Genomic DNA, 19,257 nt, shown 5'->3' with positions numbered 1-19,257 from the left:
TTACAACATGTTACCTCCAATAGCACCATTACTATTTGTCAAAATTGTTAGTCCATGCAAAATGCCATGCCATGTAGGTGTTGTTGGACATGGAGCATTCTAGATCATACAAAAAATGAATGGACTCAGGCAATAGCAAATCCTTAACAAAGGTGTATATGGTCATGTGAACTCACACCCTCACCAACCATGTGTAACTTGCCATTCATGACCCATTGAAAGGTCCTTTGGTGCAGATTAGCTGCATGCTTTGATATGTATTGACTCTGAACATTACCCACACACCTCTCCACCGGCCAGATGCTAAACTGTGGCAATGTTTTAACAAGGAACATATGCTATCCATCAAATCCATCTTTTCATATCCCTTTGCCTCAAGGACATATGCTAACACATAAAACTCACCAGCACTTGATCCTGCATGTGATGAGTCCTCATCTTGGCATGGGTCATAATGCAGTCCGGCATCACCACTGGACCCAGAAATAACATCAGCTACACAAAAGGAGGAGGAACACAAAGGTTAGGACACTACCCAGCACAGCCAGCTCATCCGCTACCTTGTTGTACAGCAGTTTCTACATACACAGGAAACTCACCAGCACTTGCTCCTGCATGTAATGAGTCCTCATCTTGGCATGGGTCATAATGCAGTCCGGCATCACCACTGGACCCAGAAATAACATCAGCTACACAAAAGGAGGAGGAACACAAAGGTTAGGACACTACCCAGCACAGCCAGCTCATCCGCTGCCTTGCTGTACAGCAGTTTCTACATACATAGGAAACTCACCAGCACTTGGTCCTGTGCGTGATAAGGCCCCAGATTGGGCTCCGGTCAAATGCACTCCGGCATCAAGAGTAGAGGCAGAAACAACTTCAGCTACACAAAAGGAGCAGGCATACAAAGGTTAGGACACTACCCAGCACAGCCAGGTCATCCGCTGCCTTGTTGTACAGCAGTTTCTACATACACAGGAAACTCACCAGCACTTGGTCCTGTGAGTGAAAAGGCCCCAGATTGGGCTCCGGTCAAATGCACTCCGGCATCAAGAGTAGAGGCAGAAACAACTTCAGCTACACAAAAGGAGCAGGCATACAAAGGTTAGGACACTACCCAGCACAGCCAGGTCATCCGCTGCCTTGTTGTACAGCAGTTTCTACATACACAGGAAACTCACCAGCACTTGGTCCTGTGCGTGATAAGGCCCCAGATTGGGCCCCGGTCAAATGCACTCCAGCATCAAGAGTAGAGGCAGAAACAACTTCAGCTACACAAAAGGAGCAGGCATACAAAGGTTAGGACACTACCCAGCACAGCCAGGTCATCCGCTGCCTTGTTGTACAGCAGTTTCTAAATACACAGGAAACTCACCAGGATTTTGGCCAGAATGTGATGGGCCCTCAAATGATTGGGGGATGTTAGCGGACACTCCTGCATCACCCCTAAACCCAGACACACCTTCACCTACAATATTGTCAGTGAAAAAAAAAACATTATAAATGTGATAAGCATATTCAAACACGTGTTCACTTTCCAGGAAAACAGCATCATGAATTACCATCATCCGAAGCTGCAGAGCTGGGCAAGTCGGCATCATAGCCACCCCGTATGCCATGCAGGGCCTCTGTCATCAAATAGGGCTGCACCACCTGCTCGTAATCTGTTAAATTCAGGGATGCGGGGGGACCACCACCTGTACCAATGCTATGGTGAAATTAAAAAAAAAAAAATTAATTACAATAACAAAAATTATACCGCTACTACTAAACTGTCTGCACTATCCTGATAATCCTGTCTGTGTGACTGTGATCCAGTGGCAACCATTAAACATGCACTTGACATGCTAGTATTTAAACCCTACACATACTGCATGCACCTTTGTAATGTTGAATTCACACACTACTGCAGCCTTTAATGTGGGTACACACGTCAGTTAGAAGTGTGGGCCAAATGAAAGCTCACAGACCAATTTTTTCCCCTTCCATGTAGTATGAGAGACATACCTTCAGAGTCTATACTATGGAGCTGAACTCCACCTCAGATACAAACCTTTGCAAGATGCTGGACACAAAGATGCAGTACACATGCAACAGATCAGTATCTGGCCAAATTCAGTTTCTGCAAAATCCATTCAAAGACTATGATATCTGCAGATTTCACACACACGTTGTTTAATGGGCCATCATCTGCAGATCACACAATTTGCTGCAGATGTGAAGATCCAACCTGGTTGATCTGAACTGCAGATTATTGTCCGTTCAACAAGTTGTGTATGAGATCTGCAGATATCGATTTGGAATGCATTTTGCAGCAACGGATGTTTAGCAGGAACTGATATTTTGATGCAAATTATATTTTGTATGTGTACAGCATCTTTGTGTGCAGCATCTTGCAAAGATTTTTATCTGATGGGTAGTTCAGCTACATAGATGAGACCGTGTTGAGTATGGGCCTCATACTACATGGAAGGTGGTAAAATTGCTCTGAGAACTTTCATTTGCAAAAGACTTTTATCTGACATGTGTAGCCACCTTTACTGTTCTGCAGGAGTCATCATAAAATGGTTGCGCAAAGGACTCCTTGTTACCTGAAAACAAAATGGAGCATGGCATTGCTTGGTATGTTATGAAAGGAAAACTTTTGGAAGCAACGTTTTGGATACATTCATGTTCGCTACATACCATAAGCAACCAGAGATGTCTGTCCACTTCTACAATACAACTGTAATCCAATTAGAATAACAAACACAATACCAGGGGTTATGTGGCCCTGTGGTTTAGGCCTATGTTTCTAATCATTACAGTGACTAAAGCATGATATGCAGCCATTTTGTGCTATTGTAATAGCAACACTTGTGCCAGCCTCAATATCCCTGTAGCTTCACTGGGTTTGAGGTAATCCCAAACAATTACAATCACTCAGTGTACAGGCTCACTTTAAAAAGGTGAAGTAATCAACTGAGAGTGATGTTTGGAATGCCATTTGTAAGACCTTGTCAAAAATACCACCAGCACACCTGCCCTGCTGATGCATATGTATCAATTAGTTATACTGTTCAAACACACAAACACATAAAGGGACACCAAATTATTCACACAAATCCATGCACTCATGCATGCTTGCTCAGGGCCTGTGTCCAAGTACCATAGGCAAATGATCAACAGCACAAGCAGCCAAGTGGTATTGCATCAAAGCTTACACATATGGCCGCCTACACATCTTGAAAAATCCATTAGCGGTTTTACACATAAAACATACCGAAGTGTAGATTTTGGAAGAGGTGATAGTTGTGCCTTGTAACAATTCATACATTACAGACTGGCCTTATGTACATATGTAACAATCACACCACCAACAGCCATGCAGCCACTAAACACAACTATATCACATATCATTAAAACTTGATGCATGCTGGTGCAAGCCGTGAAACAGCAAACATTTCTACAATACAATGGAAATTTAACACTGCAAAATACCATTCACTTAGTTATCCATCTTGACATGTGTGGCTTACAATTGCATGTCGTATAAAAGGGGACTGCTAAAGGGCTGGTGCACACCAAGCTGGTTTGTTAGCGATTCTGCAGCCGCTTGTGGATGCAGATATGCTCGGTCAATGTATCTGAGTGTGGTGGGTCACAACACTTAGGTCCTTTTTCCACTACCGTGCAATTTGCTTGGGATTGCAAATGGCAAGGTACATTAAACAAATGGAAACTGCAGCAGCAATTTCCACGGGCTGTTTTCCACTATGAAATGCCATAGCGATTGCGTTTCAATTTACACTATGCGATTGCAAGTGACCTACTATACTCATTATAGTACAGCTCAATCGCATACCAAATGCGGCAGGACGACAATTGTGCTTTTACCAACATTGCATGGCAATCGGATGGCACTTAGGGCCCTTTTCCGCTAGCGCATTTGCGCTAGCTGAAGTGCAAAATGGAAAACCGCTACTGATTTTACAATCACTAGGGTTTGCTAAATAACATAGGAATCACGGTAGGTTATTTCCACTACCGTGAATTGCTTTTGGATCTAACGCAATAGCGCCGCGGAACGATATTTCCCTCGATTTTGCAATGCACTACAGCATAACAACATCGTGAATGCAATCGCCTGAAGTTTCCTAAACATTTGTGAGACAGCAATCGCTAGCGTTCAGCGTGAACGCTAGCGATTGCTAGTGGAAAAGGGCCCTAATGTAAATTGCTGCTGCAGTTTCAATTAGCTTCATGTACCTTGCGTTTTCCTATCAAAATGCACATCGCAGCCTAGTGGCAAAAGGCCCTTTGTGTGAGCCGATAGCGATGCGATGTTGGTAAAAGTGCAATCGTCATCCTGCGGCGTTTAGTATGCGATTGCGCTGTATGCAATTGAGCTGTACTATAATGAGTATAGTAGCTCAATCACAATTGCATACTGTAAATTGAAAAGCAATTGCGATTTGCAATCGCAATCGCATTTCATAGTGGAAATCAGCACCAAAAGTATGTTCAGCAAATCACTCAGAAAAAGAACCAGTTCAGAGCTGGTTGACAAAATTTAGGGATACAGAAGCTGGGCTCATTCACACTTATAATGGCAAAACGCCGCACATTATCGGTAGCCTTTTGCGGGAGTGCTTTGGCGGGCATTCCGACACAAACATCACTTCACACGGTTTAGGACCAATCGCAATTAGCATTCTTTGCACACTAATCACAATCGCTACTTGAGGAACACTCATCGCCACCAAACCGCAGCGTTTCTCCAAAAATGCAACTGCAGCAGTGTGACCACTGGCACTCGCTACATTGTGTAGCGGCTTTTGTTAAACCACTAGCGTTTTTCCGTGAGTGCAAATTGTGCAACTCACGCTCAGCTGAGATTTGGCCCTTTAAGAATTTTGGAAATCTCCTACAACTAAGACTATTCCCAAAAACACAAAACGCTAGGTGAAGCGCTACAGAAAACATAACAAAAACCTATTAAAGGGAACCAGAGTCCCCAGAAACAGATTCTTTTTTTTTTTTTTTTTTTTTTTTTTTTCTTTTTTTTTTTTTTAAACTCAGTACACATACCCAGCTTCATGAGTAGTCAGTTACATGGGGCATTAGCAGTTTCTTTTCTTGCCATACCCCTAAACTGAAATGTGTAATCATCATAGTTTAAATATCATGAGTTGGTAAGCGTTAAGTAGGTATCACTGTATTCCTCTTCATCACTGCGCCCTTATTTCTCCCGACTACCTGACTGTTGCTGGGACTATTATCTAGTTATCTTACTCATACAACAATCCTATACATGGGCCCCATCCACAGCCTGCAAATACTCCTCTCATCTCTCCATCTTCTCCCTTAAAGGGTATCTGTACCTTGCGACTAACATACGCATCTCAGACTTACCATTCATAGTCACTCAGACATCCATTCTCTCCCCGGGGTCCCCCGTCCCACCCCAACACCAACCATTACCGCCCACTTCCAACCCCAACAACCCTCTCTGATGACTCCGAATTCTCAGCTCATTCCCTCCCCAGGGTAAACCTAACCAAGATTAGCCACAAGACTTCTCCATATTTCTTCTACCTTATTCGTGGTTCCCAGCTCCATGTTCTTACACAGTTCATCCATCTTGGCAAACCATTCTCCTATATCTAGCCCAGACGGATTTTTCCAGTTGTTAGCGATAATACTTTTGGCAATAATCGTGCCATATTCTTTAATCAGTGAGCATCCCGGGCTTTCTTTTTTAACTGTATAACTGAGGATTGCTTCCTTCGGGGTAAGTTCAAATTTTCCTTTTAGCAATCTCCTGGCCAGAAGGATGAAATCATCCCAAAATTTTCTGACTATCGGGCACTGCCACCACATATGTAAGGTATCTCCGTCCCCCTGTCCACACCTCCAACACATCACCTTGCGGTTTGCAAACTTACCAACACGGGATGGTGTCATGTACCATCTACCAATTGTTTTAAATTGGGTCAATTGTAATCTTGGATCTTTGATTTTAAAAGTATTTACCCATATTTGAGGCCATAACCCAGAAACAGATTCTATACATAACTTTGAGCCCCATACCCACGGATCACTCCCACACCGCCGTCCTTTGTTGCTTGGATCCGCCGGTACAAGGGTCCGTCATGTCCGGAAGCTTGGAGGAAGTATAATGAGCATGGACACGTGAGTTTTTTCTCACAATGATCGCGCTGCCCATAGGAGAGCAGCTGATCATTGCGGGGCTTAGATCAACGAACGGGAATGGATTTTCCCGTTCATTGATCTCTGGGCGAGCGGGCGGCGGCGGTTTTACTAGCGGCGGGCGGCGTGTTTACGAGCGGGAGCGCGGGCAGCGTCGGGAACGCGGAAAGTACGTGTTTCTCCGTCCCTGGTTTTTAAAGGATGGAAAAAGGGGCGGAGAAATACGTACGCGCGGGGGTAAAGTGGTTAAGATCGCCAGGCTGGCAACCGGACGTTTTTTTTTTTAATTAAAAAACAAACTATCGCATGCAGCCAACTAAAAGTTGGCTGCATAAAAGCCCACTAGAGGGCGCTCCTGTTGAGCAGCCTTTCTTTTTTCGCTTTCCTCGTCGCCATGGCGACGAGCGGAGTGACGTCATGGACGTCAGCCGCCTCCGATCCAGCCCTTAGCGCTGGCCGGAACTGTTTGGTCCGGCTGCGCTGGGCTCGGGCGGCTGGGGGGACCCTCTTTTGCCGCTGCACGCGGCGGAGATCAGGTTGCACACGCGGCTGGCAAAGTGTCGGCTGCGTGTGCACCTTTTTATTTGATAAAAATCGGCCCAGCAGTGCCTGAGCGCCAGCCTCCGGCGGTAATGGACGAGCTGAGCTCGTCCATACCGCCAGGCTGGTTAATTATTAAGAACATAGCCATTTAACACCCTATTTCCCTAGCTTAATACTATAAATCCATCTATTGGGTCCAGATTCATACCTATACATTTTAAAGGGAGACAGCTACTCCCACCTATAGTCAGGAAATATTTCACTCAAACTATTTTAATTATATCCTTTTAATTATGGCCTACACCATACACCTTATTACAATTATTTAATATTTTTCTCATGGGATAGATGGATGTGATTTTATGTTTTTCCCACAATCCTTCAGGGCAAGGTGAGACATTGCCCCACCCAAACGCAGGAACAAGCAGCACTTCCCCTATAAAATAATCACATGGTTAGTCCACCCTCAGTGCTGTTTGTTCCTGCGTCCAGGCAGGTCAGCATCTCCCCTGGGAGTTGGATCTGTGTGCTGGGCTGCAGGTTTAAATTCCCGTTGGTGGCTGAGACTGTGGAACTGAGGCAGTCTGGCCTACTACCCCATGCTGGATACTATTTGGGTAGCCTACCTTTCTCTCCCAAGCTGATGGGGAGCAAGTGTGGAGGGTGCAACTTCCCCGGACTGTCTGTGACGGAGGCGGCAGGAGGAGAAGACTGCAGTGGCAGAATGGGCTGTTGCCATCAGGTACGCCGTGCTGACCGTTGGAGCGTGCAGCCGCTGGTCCAGGCGGCCAATGGTTCGCATCGGGCTTCCGGTATGCGTAACTTCCGGCGGGTATGCCGGAAGACGCTCTTTATGCCAGCGTCTCTATGGTGCTTCGGTCCCCGCCTCGTGTGACGTTATAGGCAGGAAGTATAATAGAGGAAGCGCGGGCTGAGCAGGTGCTTTCATTGAGACGGCGTTTTGTGTTGGGCATAAGCATGTCAACTTCTGACAAAACGGACAGCACCTCAGCCGCCCAGAAGGTGAGATGGTGGGGTCATTCTCTTTCTGTGGCTGTATATATCTTATGATTAAAGGCTATATGCGCATATGGAGGAATATGCTATATATATATGCTTATACTATTATATACTAATATATATACTTGGCAGTTGTTAAGAAAATGGTTCTTAAAGTTACAGGAGGTCCATTATTTTGCCATTGATTTGTTTTATTCTAGGCAAAATCTGGAGAGTCGTCAGAAAGGCCAAAGCCTCCTACTTACAAAAGATGTCCTGTTTGTAATATAAAAATTCCATTGCCATATGCTAAAACTTTGTGCCAATTATGCATGGAAAAAGTGTTGGGGGAACAGCCTGGGTCGTCCATTCAGGACACGTTGCAGGCTTTTAGAGAGGAAATCAATGCTTCTTTAGCTTCCTTCAAATCCTCCATGGCAGAGGCAGGTACATCATCTGCTCAGGTTGGTTCTGAGCCTGCTTTACCCGATAAAGATGGTCAGGAACCAATTGAGGGTGAAAATAGTTCAGAGGAATCTGAATCCAGAGAATTGGAGGCAGAATCTTCTTCAAGGTTTAAATTCCGCATCGAAGATACTGAGACATTAATCTCAGCAATCTATGAAACATTAGAATTAAATAAAGACGTAGTTTCAAACTTGTCATTACATGATCAACTTTATAAAGGTATGGAAGAGAAAGAAGGCCTTGTTTTTCCTGTACATAAAGCTATTAAACAAACAATTGTGAAAGAATGGAATGAACCTGAAAAGAGGCTTTTGTTTAAAGCCATTAAAAGGAGATTTCCCTTTTCGGCTGAAGATACAGTTCTCTGGGACAAATGTCCAAAATTGGATACGCCCTTTTCTCAAGTAACCAAACAGGGGGATTTGGCTTTTGAGGATTTGGGAGATTTAAAGGATCCAATTGATAAAAAGATCGATGCTTATCTTAAGAGATCGTGGGAGGCCAGTGCGGCTACATTTAGGCCTGCTGTGGCTGCTACTTGTGTATCCAGAACATTGGAGCTCTGGATAAATCAGTTAAAAGCTAGTATTTTAGCAGGTGCTCCTATGGAACAATTATTAAATTCCATTACTTTACTTGCAAAAGCGGCTGCCTATTTGGCAGATGCGTCAGCAGAGATTGTCAGGTTCACTGCAAGAACGACAGCTCTGGTTAATGTAGGCCGCAGAGCCTTATGGTTGAAAACATGGGACGGAAACTTAACGTCAAAGAATAGACTTTGTGGAGTTCCATTTTCAGGAGATTTACTGTTCGGTCCAGAGTTAGATTTGGCTCTGGAAAGAACAGCCAATAAGAAGAAGGTTTTTCCGAAAAAGCAAAAACAGACTCCTAAAAAGAGGTTTTTTCGGAAGCCAGCAAATGAGCAAAAGGAATCTTTCAAAGATCAAAGAAGAGGTAAAAAATGGACCTTTGATAGGTCGGCAAGAGGGGGATTTAAATCCAAAAACCCTGAAACACAGCCTAAATCACAATGACTCATTCCAGGCGGTGGGAGGAAGATTAAGGTATTTCACTCTAAAATGGTCTCTGATGTCAGGAAGTCCATTTATACGACAACTGATAAGATTCGGTTATCGAATAGAATTTGGTCATCCTCCGCCGTCAAAATTTGTAATCACAAAGTCTCCAAAAGAGCCAGATCTGGTTCCAGAGATTCTCAGAATTCTAGAAAATATGTTAAGTCAGAAAGTGATAAGAAGGGTTCCGAAAATGGAACAAAAGGAGGGGTTTTACTCCACAATTTTTGTTGTAAAAAAAAACGTCAGGCAAATACAGACTGATCCTAAATCTAAAAAAGTTAAATCCGTTCATGAAAAAGAAAAAATTCAGAATGGAATCAATTTTTTCCGTGAGAGATCTTTTATTTCCAGGGGCCTTTATGGCGTCACTAGATCTCAGAGACGCATATTGGCATATTCCAATCCACAGGCAGTCCCAAAAGTTTCTGAGATTTGCCGTAAAAGTAAAACGGAATTGTAAACCATTACCAATTCGTTTGCCTCCCGTTTGGAATCACTTCTGCCCCAATAATTTTTACCACAGTTCTGGGAGAGGCATTGATTCCTCTAAGACAAAAGTCAATTCAAATCATTCCTAATCTGGACGACTTGTTGATTTTAGGAAGTTCAGTACAGGAACTGAAAAATCATTTAGAGATGGTTTCAGATCATCTCAGATCTCTAGGGTGGATTATAAACTTGGAAAAATCCATGCTGATTCCAAAACAGGAAACAGTGTTTTTGGGAATGAGTATAGATACAAGACAAATGATTCTTTTGCCACCGGAAAAGATAGCGAAATTAATACTGTCAATACAGTCGTTAAAGGGAAGGTTCAAGCAAAATAAAAAAAATGAGTTTTACTTACCTGGGGCTTCTACCAGCCCCATGCAGCCATCCTGTGCCCTCGTAGTCACTCACTGCTGCTCCGGTCCCCCGCTGGCAGCTTGCCGACCTCGGAGGTCGACGGGCCGCATTGCGTACATTTTTACGCATTCCCGCTAGTGCAGGAACATTAACACATACATTTTTACGCGTTACTGGTTCAATGCGTACATTTTTACGCATTGAACCAGTAATGCGTAAAAATATATGTGTTAATGTTCCTGCGCTAGCGGGAATGCGTAAAAATGTACGCAATGCGACCTGCCGACCTCCGAGGTCGGCAAGCTGCCAGCGGGGGACTGGAGCAGCAGTTAGTGACTACGAGGGCACAGGATGGCTGCATGGGGCTGGTAGAAGCCCCAGGTAAGTAAAACTCATTTTTTTATTTTGCTTGAACCTTCCCTTTAATAAAGGATCCAAAGGTATCACTCAGAGAGATCTCTCGAGTGCTGGGTCTAATGACTTCAACAAGTCACTGTGGCAGTGCCGTGGGCATTAGCACATATAAGGCTGTTGCAGAAGTGTCTGTTGGAAAATTGGGATGGACGTCCCCAGACATTAGACTTCAAAATTACGATTCCACAAATGGTTGTATCGTCTCTGCTATGGTGGTTGGAGGAGTCCAACCTGAGGAAAGGCAGACTTTGGAAGGAACCAGTGGAAAAGATCCTTACCACGGACGCGAGTGCGTGGGGATGGGGAGCTCATGTAGGGCACCTAGCGGTCCAAGGAAAGTGGACCAAATGGCAATCCCAAAAGTCATCGAATTGGAGAGAGTTAAAGGGAACCTAAACCGAGAGGGATATGGATTTTTCCTTTTAAACAATACTAGTTGCCTGGCAGCCCTGTTGATCTCTTTAGGTGCAGTAGAGGCTGAATCACACACCTGAAACAAGCATGCAGCTAATCCAGTCTGACTTCAGTCAGAGCACCTGATCTGCATGCTTGTTCAGGGGCTGTGGCTGAAAGTATTAGAGACCCTGGATCAGCAGGAGAGTCGGGTAATTGGCATTATTTTAAAAGGAAAAATCCACATCCTTTTCAGTTTAGGTTCCCTTTAACAGCAGTAAACATGGCTCTGTTACAACTACAGCACGAGGTAGCCAACTGCCATGTGCTGGTCCAATCAGACAATGTGACGACCGTGGCATTTATAAACAAACAGGGAGGTACAAGATCCCAGTTGTTACAAGAGATGGTAGAACAGATTTTTTTCATGGGCAGAAAATAACATATTGTCCTTGAAAGCGGTACACCTCAAGGGTACCTTGAATGTGGAGGCAGACAGATTGAGTCGCATTCAGTTTCTGGCCTCAGAGTGGGCTCTCAACAAGGATGTTTTTGCAGAGATTGTGGCGAAATGGGGTCTTCCAGATGTAGATCTCTTAGCCACGGAAGAGAATGCGCAGGTTCAGAAGTACTTTTCATTGAATCCGAGAGACAATTGTTTAGCAGTAAATGCATTCAACCAAAACTGGGAGTTTCTGCTGCTGTACGCTTTCCCTCCATTGAATTTGATTCCAGCGGTAATCAGCAAGTGGAGAAAGTACAGAAGGAAATTAATATTGATTGCTTCCTTCTGGCCAAGGAGAAGTTGGTTTGCAACGCTGAACTCATTGGTAGTAGAGGAGCCTTGGATACTCCCAATCAGGTCAGATCTACTGTATCAGGGTCCGCTATGGCATCCTCACCCACATTATCTGAGTCTAGCAGTGTGGATCCTGAACTAAGGTTACTTAGAGGATTGGGGGTGTCAGACAAAGTGGCATCTACTTTGATTAGTAGTCGCAAACTGGTGACAAGAAAAATATATATGAAATACTGGAAAACATTTCATTCTTCTTTAATAGCTTGTCAATCCCAGCAGTTCTGGAATTTCTTCAGGAAGGCTGGGATAAGAGTATCTCAATAAGTACACTGAAAGTACAAGTTGCAGCACTTTCTGCGTTTTCTGGGTTGCCTTTGTCTTCCTCACCTTTAATTATAAGGTTTTTTAAGGCCCTGTCTAGGAAGACTCCGATCTTTAGGCCTTATGTGTCCCCATGAGATCTATCTATTGTGCTCAAAGGTTTATGTAAAGAACCGTTTGAACCGCTAGAACATTGTTCTTTTCGATTGCTCACATTAAAAACTGTGTTTTTAGTGGCAATCACTTCAGCTAGGAGAATTAGCGAAATTCAAGCGTTATCTGTAAAGAATCCATATTTTCAGGATTTCACAGACAGAATTGTACTACAAACTGATCTTAAATTTTGCCCAAAGGTTATGTCCAAGTTTCATAGATCTCAGGAAATTGTGCTTCCTACTTTTTGTGTCAATCCAGGTTGTGAAAAAGAGAACATTTTTCACACTTTGGATGTTAGAAGATGTGTTATAGAATATCTAAAAAAGACGTCTGAGATTAGAAAGACAGATTCTTTGTTTACGTTGTTTTCAGGGAAAACAATAGGTCAGAGGGCATCAAAATCCTCTATTGCTAATTGGATAAAGTTGGCTATTGTTGAGGCATATAAGGCAATGCAATTAGAAGCTCCGGCTTCATTCAAAGCTCATTCGACTAGAGCAGTGGCGGCATCATGGGCCAATAATACAGGGGCTTCACCAGAACAGATCTGCAAGGCAGCCACGTGGTCAAGTTTCTCGACCTTTATTCGACATTACCGAATTGATGCAATTTCAGCTCATGATCAGGCGTTTGGAAGAAAAATTCTCCAAGCGGTGGTCCCACCCTGAGGTTGTATTACTTGTTAATCGTCTCACCTTGCCCTGAAGGATTGTGGGAAAAAATCAGAGTTAGTACCTGCTAACGCTGTTTTGAACAATCCTTCAGGGCAACGATCCCACCGGGTGTTTATTGTCTATGTCAGATAGTAGCACGTATGTGGGTTAGTGGATGTTCACCTGTCGGGTACTTGGGTTAAAAGCACTGAGGGTGGACTAACCATGTGATTATTTTATAGGGGAAGTGCTGCTTGTTCCTGCGTTTGGGTGGGGCAACGTCTCACCTTGCCCTGAAGGATTGTTCAAAACAGCGTTAGCAGGTACTAACTCTGATTTTTTTTTAAAAATACCCTTTTTTTCATTATTATTATTTATCTGAGCTTACATGGTTATAATTAGTGTTGAGATATATTTCAGATATTAATGTTTAATGCTCTATGTCGGGAAGTTATATCTGAGTGCTGCCCTTCCTTCTTCAATGCACTTTTATTGACCTGAGGAAGCGGCTGTTGCCGTGCAACGCGTTGTCTAGTGCACCAATAAAAATTTGCCTTTTATTTAGAACCTCCACTTATATTTATCCCTAATGGGACATCTATAAGGTAGAACAATATATTTTATTTATTATTGTGGATACTATCTATAGAGTTGAATATAAAATCTTCTTCTACCGGGCACCTCCCACCAGTTTAAGTGCTTAGCTAGTATCCCTATTGATTTAGGGGAGATTTGGTCTAAATTTTTCAACAGAAAAATCTACTTTTTGGAGTTGCGATCGAGAAAAGGCCGAGTGAGGACTGTATTTCCCCACATGCGAAAATGAGCGGTTGCCTCATCCAGCAACCCACTCTTGTGAGGATAATCTCCTCTGTTTTTGACTTTCCCCGATCTACTAATGATATTGCACCAGGTTGGGCTCCCGGATTTCCCTGTGTTTTTTCTTCTACCACTACTATATTGCTTTAAGTGTATCTCCAAGTACCTGAAATCATTTTTGAGGACCTTCCATCTCCCACTAACTTCGTTATTAGTACCAATGTGTACCATCACAGCCGAGTCTTCCCCAGCCCCACCCAATAATCTGTGAATTTGTTCCACTACATGCCGAACCCTAGCACCCGGGAGAAAACAGACTGTATGGCATTCACGATGTCTTCAACAGATTACCCTATCTGTGTGCTTAATAATTGAATCCCCTACCACCAGTATCTGTCTAACCTTAGCTGCACTCCTATTCCCATTCTTGTTGCAGCAGTCTGTCCCTTGGTTGCTAAGGGACAAATCCTGCAGCGTTGCTGCTCCAGAATCATCATCCCCAATATTATGCAAACAAGCATACTTATTAGGGAGGGAGAAATCGGGACTATTCTCTCGATCACTTTTTCCTTTACCCCTTCTAACTGTGACCCAACTAACGGCTGCTTCTACTTCTTGCTTCGGCTGTACTCCACCTACCACTTCTTCACCGGTTCCATTCAGTGTCTGGGTCATAAGATCAGGTTATGGCTTTATTGCATGTGGATCATGAGATCAGGTTGTGTCTTTATTGCTGTACCAAGGCGCCCAAATTTTATCAAAGCGAGTCGGACAATTACGGTTTTTATAAGTCAGACGGTAGAGGGCAGAGTTAAAGAGAGTGTAAAGCCTTCTAAAAATCACCTTTTATTAGACATTTATCTTTAACAATAACAGTAGTGCTAAAATGCCACATTCCCATGGCAGAAAGATGTCATTAAACCCCCCAAATCCTGGGACTTTGCATTATTAAAGTGACTCTGTAACAAAAATTACAACGTTTTTTCTACCTTCCTACAAGTTCCTAAACCTATTCTAATGTGATCTGGCTTGCTGCAGCTCTTTCTACTATAACCATCTCTGTAATAAATCAATGTATCTTTCCCCTGTCAGACTTGTCGGCCTGTGTCTGGAAGGCTGCCAAGTTCTTCAGTGTTGAACTGTTCCTCTATGCACACTCCAGTGTGTGTTTTATTTACATAAGCCAGCAGCTTCTCTGCTATCTTATCAGTGATAGAAGAGAGCTGGATAAAAATCCTCCTCTGGAGGCTGTGAAAGGAGCTGGTCTGTCACATACTAAGGAATTAACGACATAGGCAGAGCTGTCTGCAGGAAGCCTGTAATGTTCAGTGCATGAGAGAAGCTGGGGACAGAAGGTAAACACACACAAGTGATCTCTTGAGATTCAGAAGTAAGGCTGTTTACAGCCTGCTTGTGTATGGATGTATTTTCTATGTGTGGACATGCTGTACATCAACCTACTTCCTGTTTTGGTGGCCATTTTGTTTGTTTATAAACAAACTTTTAAAAACAGTTTTTGACTACTTTTAATGCGGCGGGGAGTGGTGAAATTGTGACAGAGGGTAATAGGAGATGTCCCCTAACGCACTGGTATGTTTACTTTTGTGTGATTTTAACAATACAGATTCTCTTTAAGGTTGCCCAGCAGATGACATCGTTAAATTCTGCTAAGTGGTCATGTGGTTAAGAGGTGTGTGCAATGCATTGGAATGCATTGTGTGCAATGTAGGAATTAAATGTGTTCCCTTGCTTTATTCTTTTTCTTTGCTTCTTGTTTATGCTCATTTTTTATTCTGGAAAATTACACTTTAGATTTTTATTGTACAATTTTGGTTGTTACAATAACGGTAAAGATTTCCATTCGATTCCATCAAAAGACAGGTGGCAGTGGGTTATTTATTTAGAGGTTAACAATGATTGTAAATGTCAAATGCATTCCCATGTCTATTCCTTTCACTTCGTATATAAACACAATAGCTATGGATGTTGTGGGTTATCTAATGAATGCTTTAAAGATGGCCAAATACTGGCCGATACACTGGTGGAAATGGCCAGCAGATAGATCCCTCTCCAATCATTATCTGTTCAGAGAGGGATCTATCTGCTTAATTCCCTCCACACACTACACACACATTTTCAATTTCAGCATGAAATCTTTGAAAATCTGTGTGTGCCTGCCGGGTCCCAGTCCTCCAACAACTCCACCCCAAGCCATGATGTCCTCACCTTTCTGCCGCATGGTCTCTGCTTCTTTCTGCCCGGCTACTCTGTCGTCTTCACGTCCATGTCCCCGGGTGCCTGTGTGATGTAATGCAGGGAGAAGACACAAGGGGCACTGTGACCACTAGAGGATTATTATGTAGCCTCTGCATTACGTCACACAGGTGCCTGGGGACACGGAAGAAGAATACAGAGCAGCTGCGGGGGAGAAGCACAGACCGGGCTGTGAAGCAGACAGGGGAGCGTACCTTTGTCAGTCTTTGAATCGAACACCGCTCCTGATCCACCGCCGATCAACTGAAATTTCCGGTATGAACAGAAACAGAACAGAAATCGATCAATCAGTTGATTGATCAGGCCAAATGCTGCACTGATTTCTCACTGATGCAATCAGAGCGATCGAATCAGCCGTTTGTCAATGGCAGAAATCGGTGATTGTATGACCACTTTAGTTCTGTACAAGCATTTAACACGATATTCACTACATACACAGCAATTCGTAAAACAACTTCCGTGATAGTTTTGAAATATTTATTTACAAATGTATTTACAAATGGAAGCCTTATGGATGTTTATTCATCGATGTCTTCCGGTTTGTGTAGGAGTCCCGCTTCCATTTTGTGCATTCTGTCCAAGCAGGGTGCACATCTGCGTCTACACCTGCGTGCACAAATGTGTGCCCGCCTACGTGCCCAACTGCAAGTAGTAAGCCAATATTTCATGCTTTTCAAAGAAATCAAATACTCTTTCTATGAGGGTTGGCCGATTGTGATATCTACGAGTTCGTCTCGCATATTCTCGGTCTTCAGTTGCGAGGCTCTCACAGTAGCCTACATACCTGCAAACAAAGTCAGAAATGTTTTCTTAGTATATAAAATTCATTGATCATCTTAAAACATTCTAAACTATAAGCAACAGTATTGTACAGGACTTTATTGCATTGTTTAGGTTATTCTAGATATGGTCACTGTACATAGGAAACATTTTTGATTATTATCCAGGAGTAGAAGCCATCTCATGTATAACTTCTTGCCGACCGCTCCACACCAATTGGCATGAACGCGGCGGCAGGGCCAGGACCGATCCACGCCGATTGGCTTGGACGGCCTTCAATGGAGCTAGCAGGAGAGCGCGTGCTGATACGCACGCTTCTCCACCTGGAAGACGGAGCTCTGCTCCGCCTTCAGTCTCCCAGCGGCGATCGCCGCTTAGAGTCTGTTAGATGGCGATACCACTGTCTAATATACCTGTACAGCGCTGCGATCTAAGGCAGCGCTGTACTGGGGACAGCTGTGTGACACGGCTGTCCCCCTGGGGCAAACAGAAGCGATCGGTGGTGATAGGCTGACTGAGGGAGGGAAAATTACAAAAAAAAAAAAAAATTTATTTAAAAAATAATAATAAAAATATTTGTAAAAAAATAAATAAACATTGGGGGGACGATCAGACCCCACCAACAGAGAGTTCTGTTGGTGGGAAGAAAATGGGGGAGGAGGGAATCACTTGTGTGCTGAGTTGTGCGGCCCTGCAGCGAGCCCTTAAAGCTGCAGTGGGTCAATTTATGAAAAATGGCCTCGTGTTTAGGGGGGTTTAACACCGCGGTCCTCAAGTGAATAAGAACCATACACACAGATTTGCCCTAGTGGCTGCTTAGATTCCTTCAAATGTTGACACTTGGGAGTTGTAGCATCTTCTGCTACCAGTAGGGGTGCAGCCAGGGGGAGGGGCTTTATTACTCTGCCTACAATCATTTTGTATCGTTGAACATGATGATAAGTGACATTTTATTGGGGATCATCAAGGATACGGGACTGGGGGCTGCAATGGATCTTGCTTTAACAGTGACTAGGGATAGGTAATGCTGTGATTATCTATGGATTTATTATTATTATTTTTTAAACATATTTTTTTATTTACATTTTATTTACTAACGCATATACACTAATACTTTGCATTGAAAAGGCATCATGGCCTTGTTCACACTGGAGTTAAATGCGGCGGTTGTGATAGCCATGGCATTTGTCTCTCAAGAGCTAGACGTTGCTTTTTAAATGCCATCATGTCATTTTTGTCCTGCACACTACATGTAGCATCCAGGATAGGCTGAGTAAGTACAGCGATTCCGTGTCCACCTGTGGGGGTCAAAATGTTATGCTTTAACAAACGACAGAAACCGATACAAAACGCTTCTCTGTTTGTTTGCAGAGAAGCGTTTAGCATTAGCTAATAGCACCGCCAGCGAAAGCCCATGTGAACCGGCCCTAATGAGAATTTTACATATACTCACTTCCAAACACACCACCAGCCGGAGAAAATCATGATGAAGAGGAAAAAGGCGATAAAGGCACCATAGTCTGTTACTTTCTGGCGAATATTTACAGCCATGCTAACAGCCTTGCTAAAAGCCGTGCTAACAGCCTTGCTAACAGCCTTGCTAACTGCCGTGCTAACAGCAGTTTTTATCATCTCTATCACATCTGGCATCTTCTTCTCAGGTGTTGTTTGGGCAGTGGTAACTTTGCCACTGGTGACATCTGCTTTATTTGTCGCACACTGATCCTCTACTTTCTTCACAGTGCAGATGGGATACATGCAGTGGCCACAGAAGTAGAGTCAGGCTGGGCAGTGGAGGTCTTAATGTTTTCCTTGTTTTTAAAGAAAATGTGAACTGAACATTAAAAGTCAAAATAAACATACACAGGTCATACTTACCTGCTGTGTAGTCTACTCCTCAATCTATTTTTTCCTCTCCTGCATCCTGTTTGTCCACTGTGATCAATGGAATTCTCCGTCCTCCATTTTGAAAATGGCTATTACCCTATAACAGCTTCCTAGTCAGCACACTGTTAAACTGTAACATTGCCCACTTTAGCCATAGGGAAACATGGACACATCAGTTCTCCTCTCAGCTGTAACTGACAGCAACTGATATATACCTGACAGCAACTGATATATTTCAGATCTGACAAAATGTTGTCAGAACTGGAAGGGATCACTGTAAGAAGAAAATGGTGCGCTTCTGAGAGGAACTGATGGCAAGGTAACTATGTAATGTTAATTTCAAGTTACCTCATGTGTTTATTTTAAATAATTTTACTCAGTACAGGTTCTCTTTAAGGTCTTCCGGCTGAGCAGTAGAGGTCTGTATGTTGTTCTCATCCACAAGGTCTTCCACGGAGTTTGCATTATCAGTGGCCTCCTGAGTAGAGTCAGGCTGGGCAGTAGAGGTCTGAATGTTGTCCTCATCCCCAAGGTTTACCACTGAGTCTGCATTATCGGTGTCCACAGGAGAGAGTCCTACCAAAAACAGAAGACAAACAACAAAGAAATGTTATTATCATGCAAGTTATTGTGT

The sequence above is a fragment of the Hyperolius riggenbachi genome, chromosome 1, assembly GCF_040937935.1.
Source record: "Hyperolius riggenbachi isolate aHypRig1 chromosome 1, aHypRig1.pri, whole genome shotgun sequence".
In the NCBI taxonomy this organism is placed as follows: domain Eukaryota; kingdom Metazoa; phylum Chordata; class Amphibia; order Anura; family Hyperoliidae; genus Hyperolius; species Hyperolius riggenbachi.
This window is presented reverse-complemented; position numbering follows the sequence as displayed.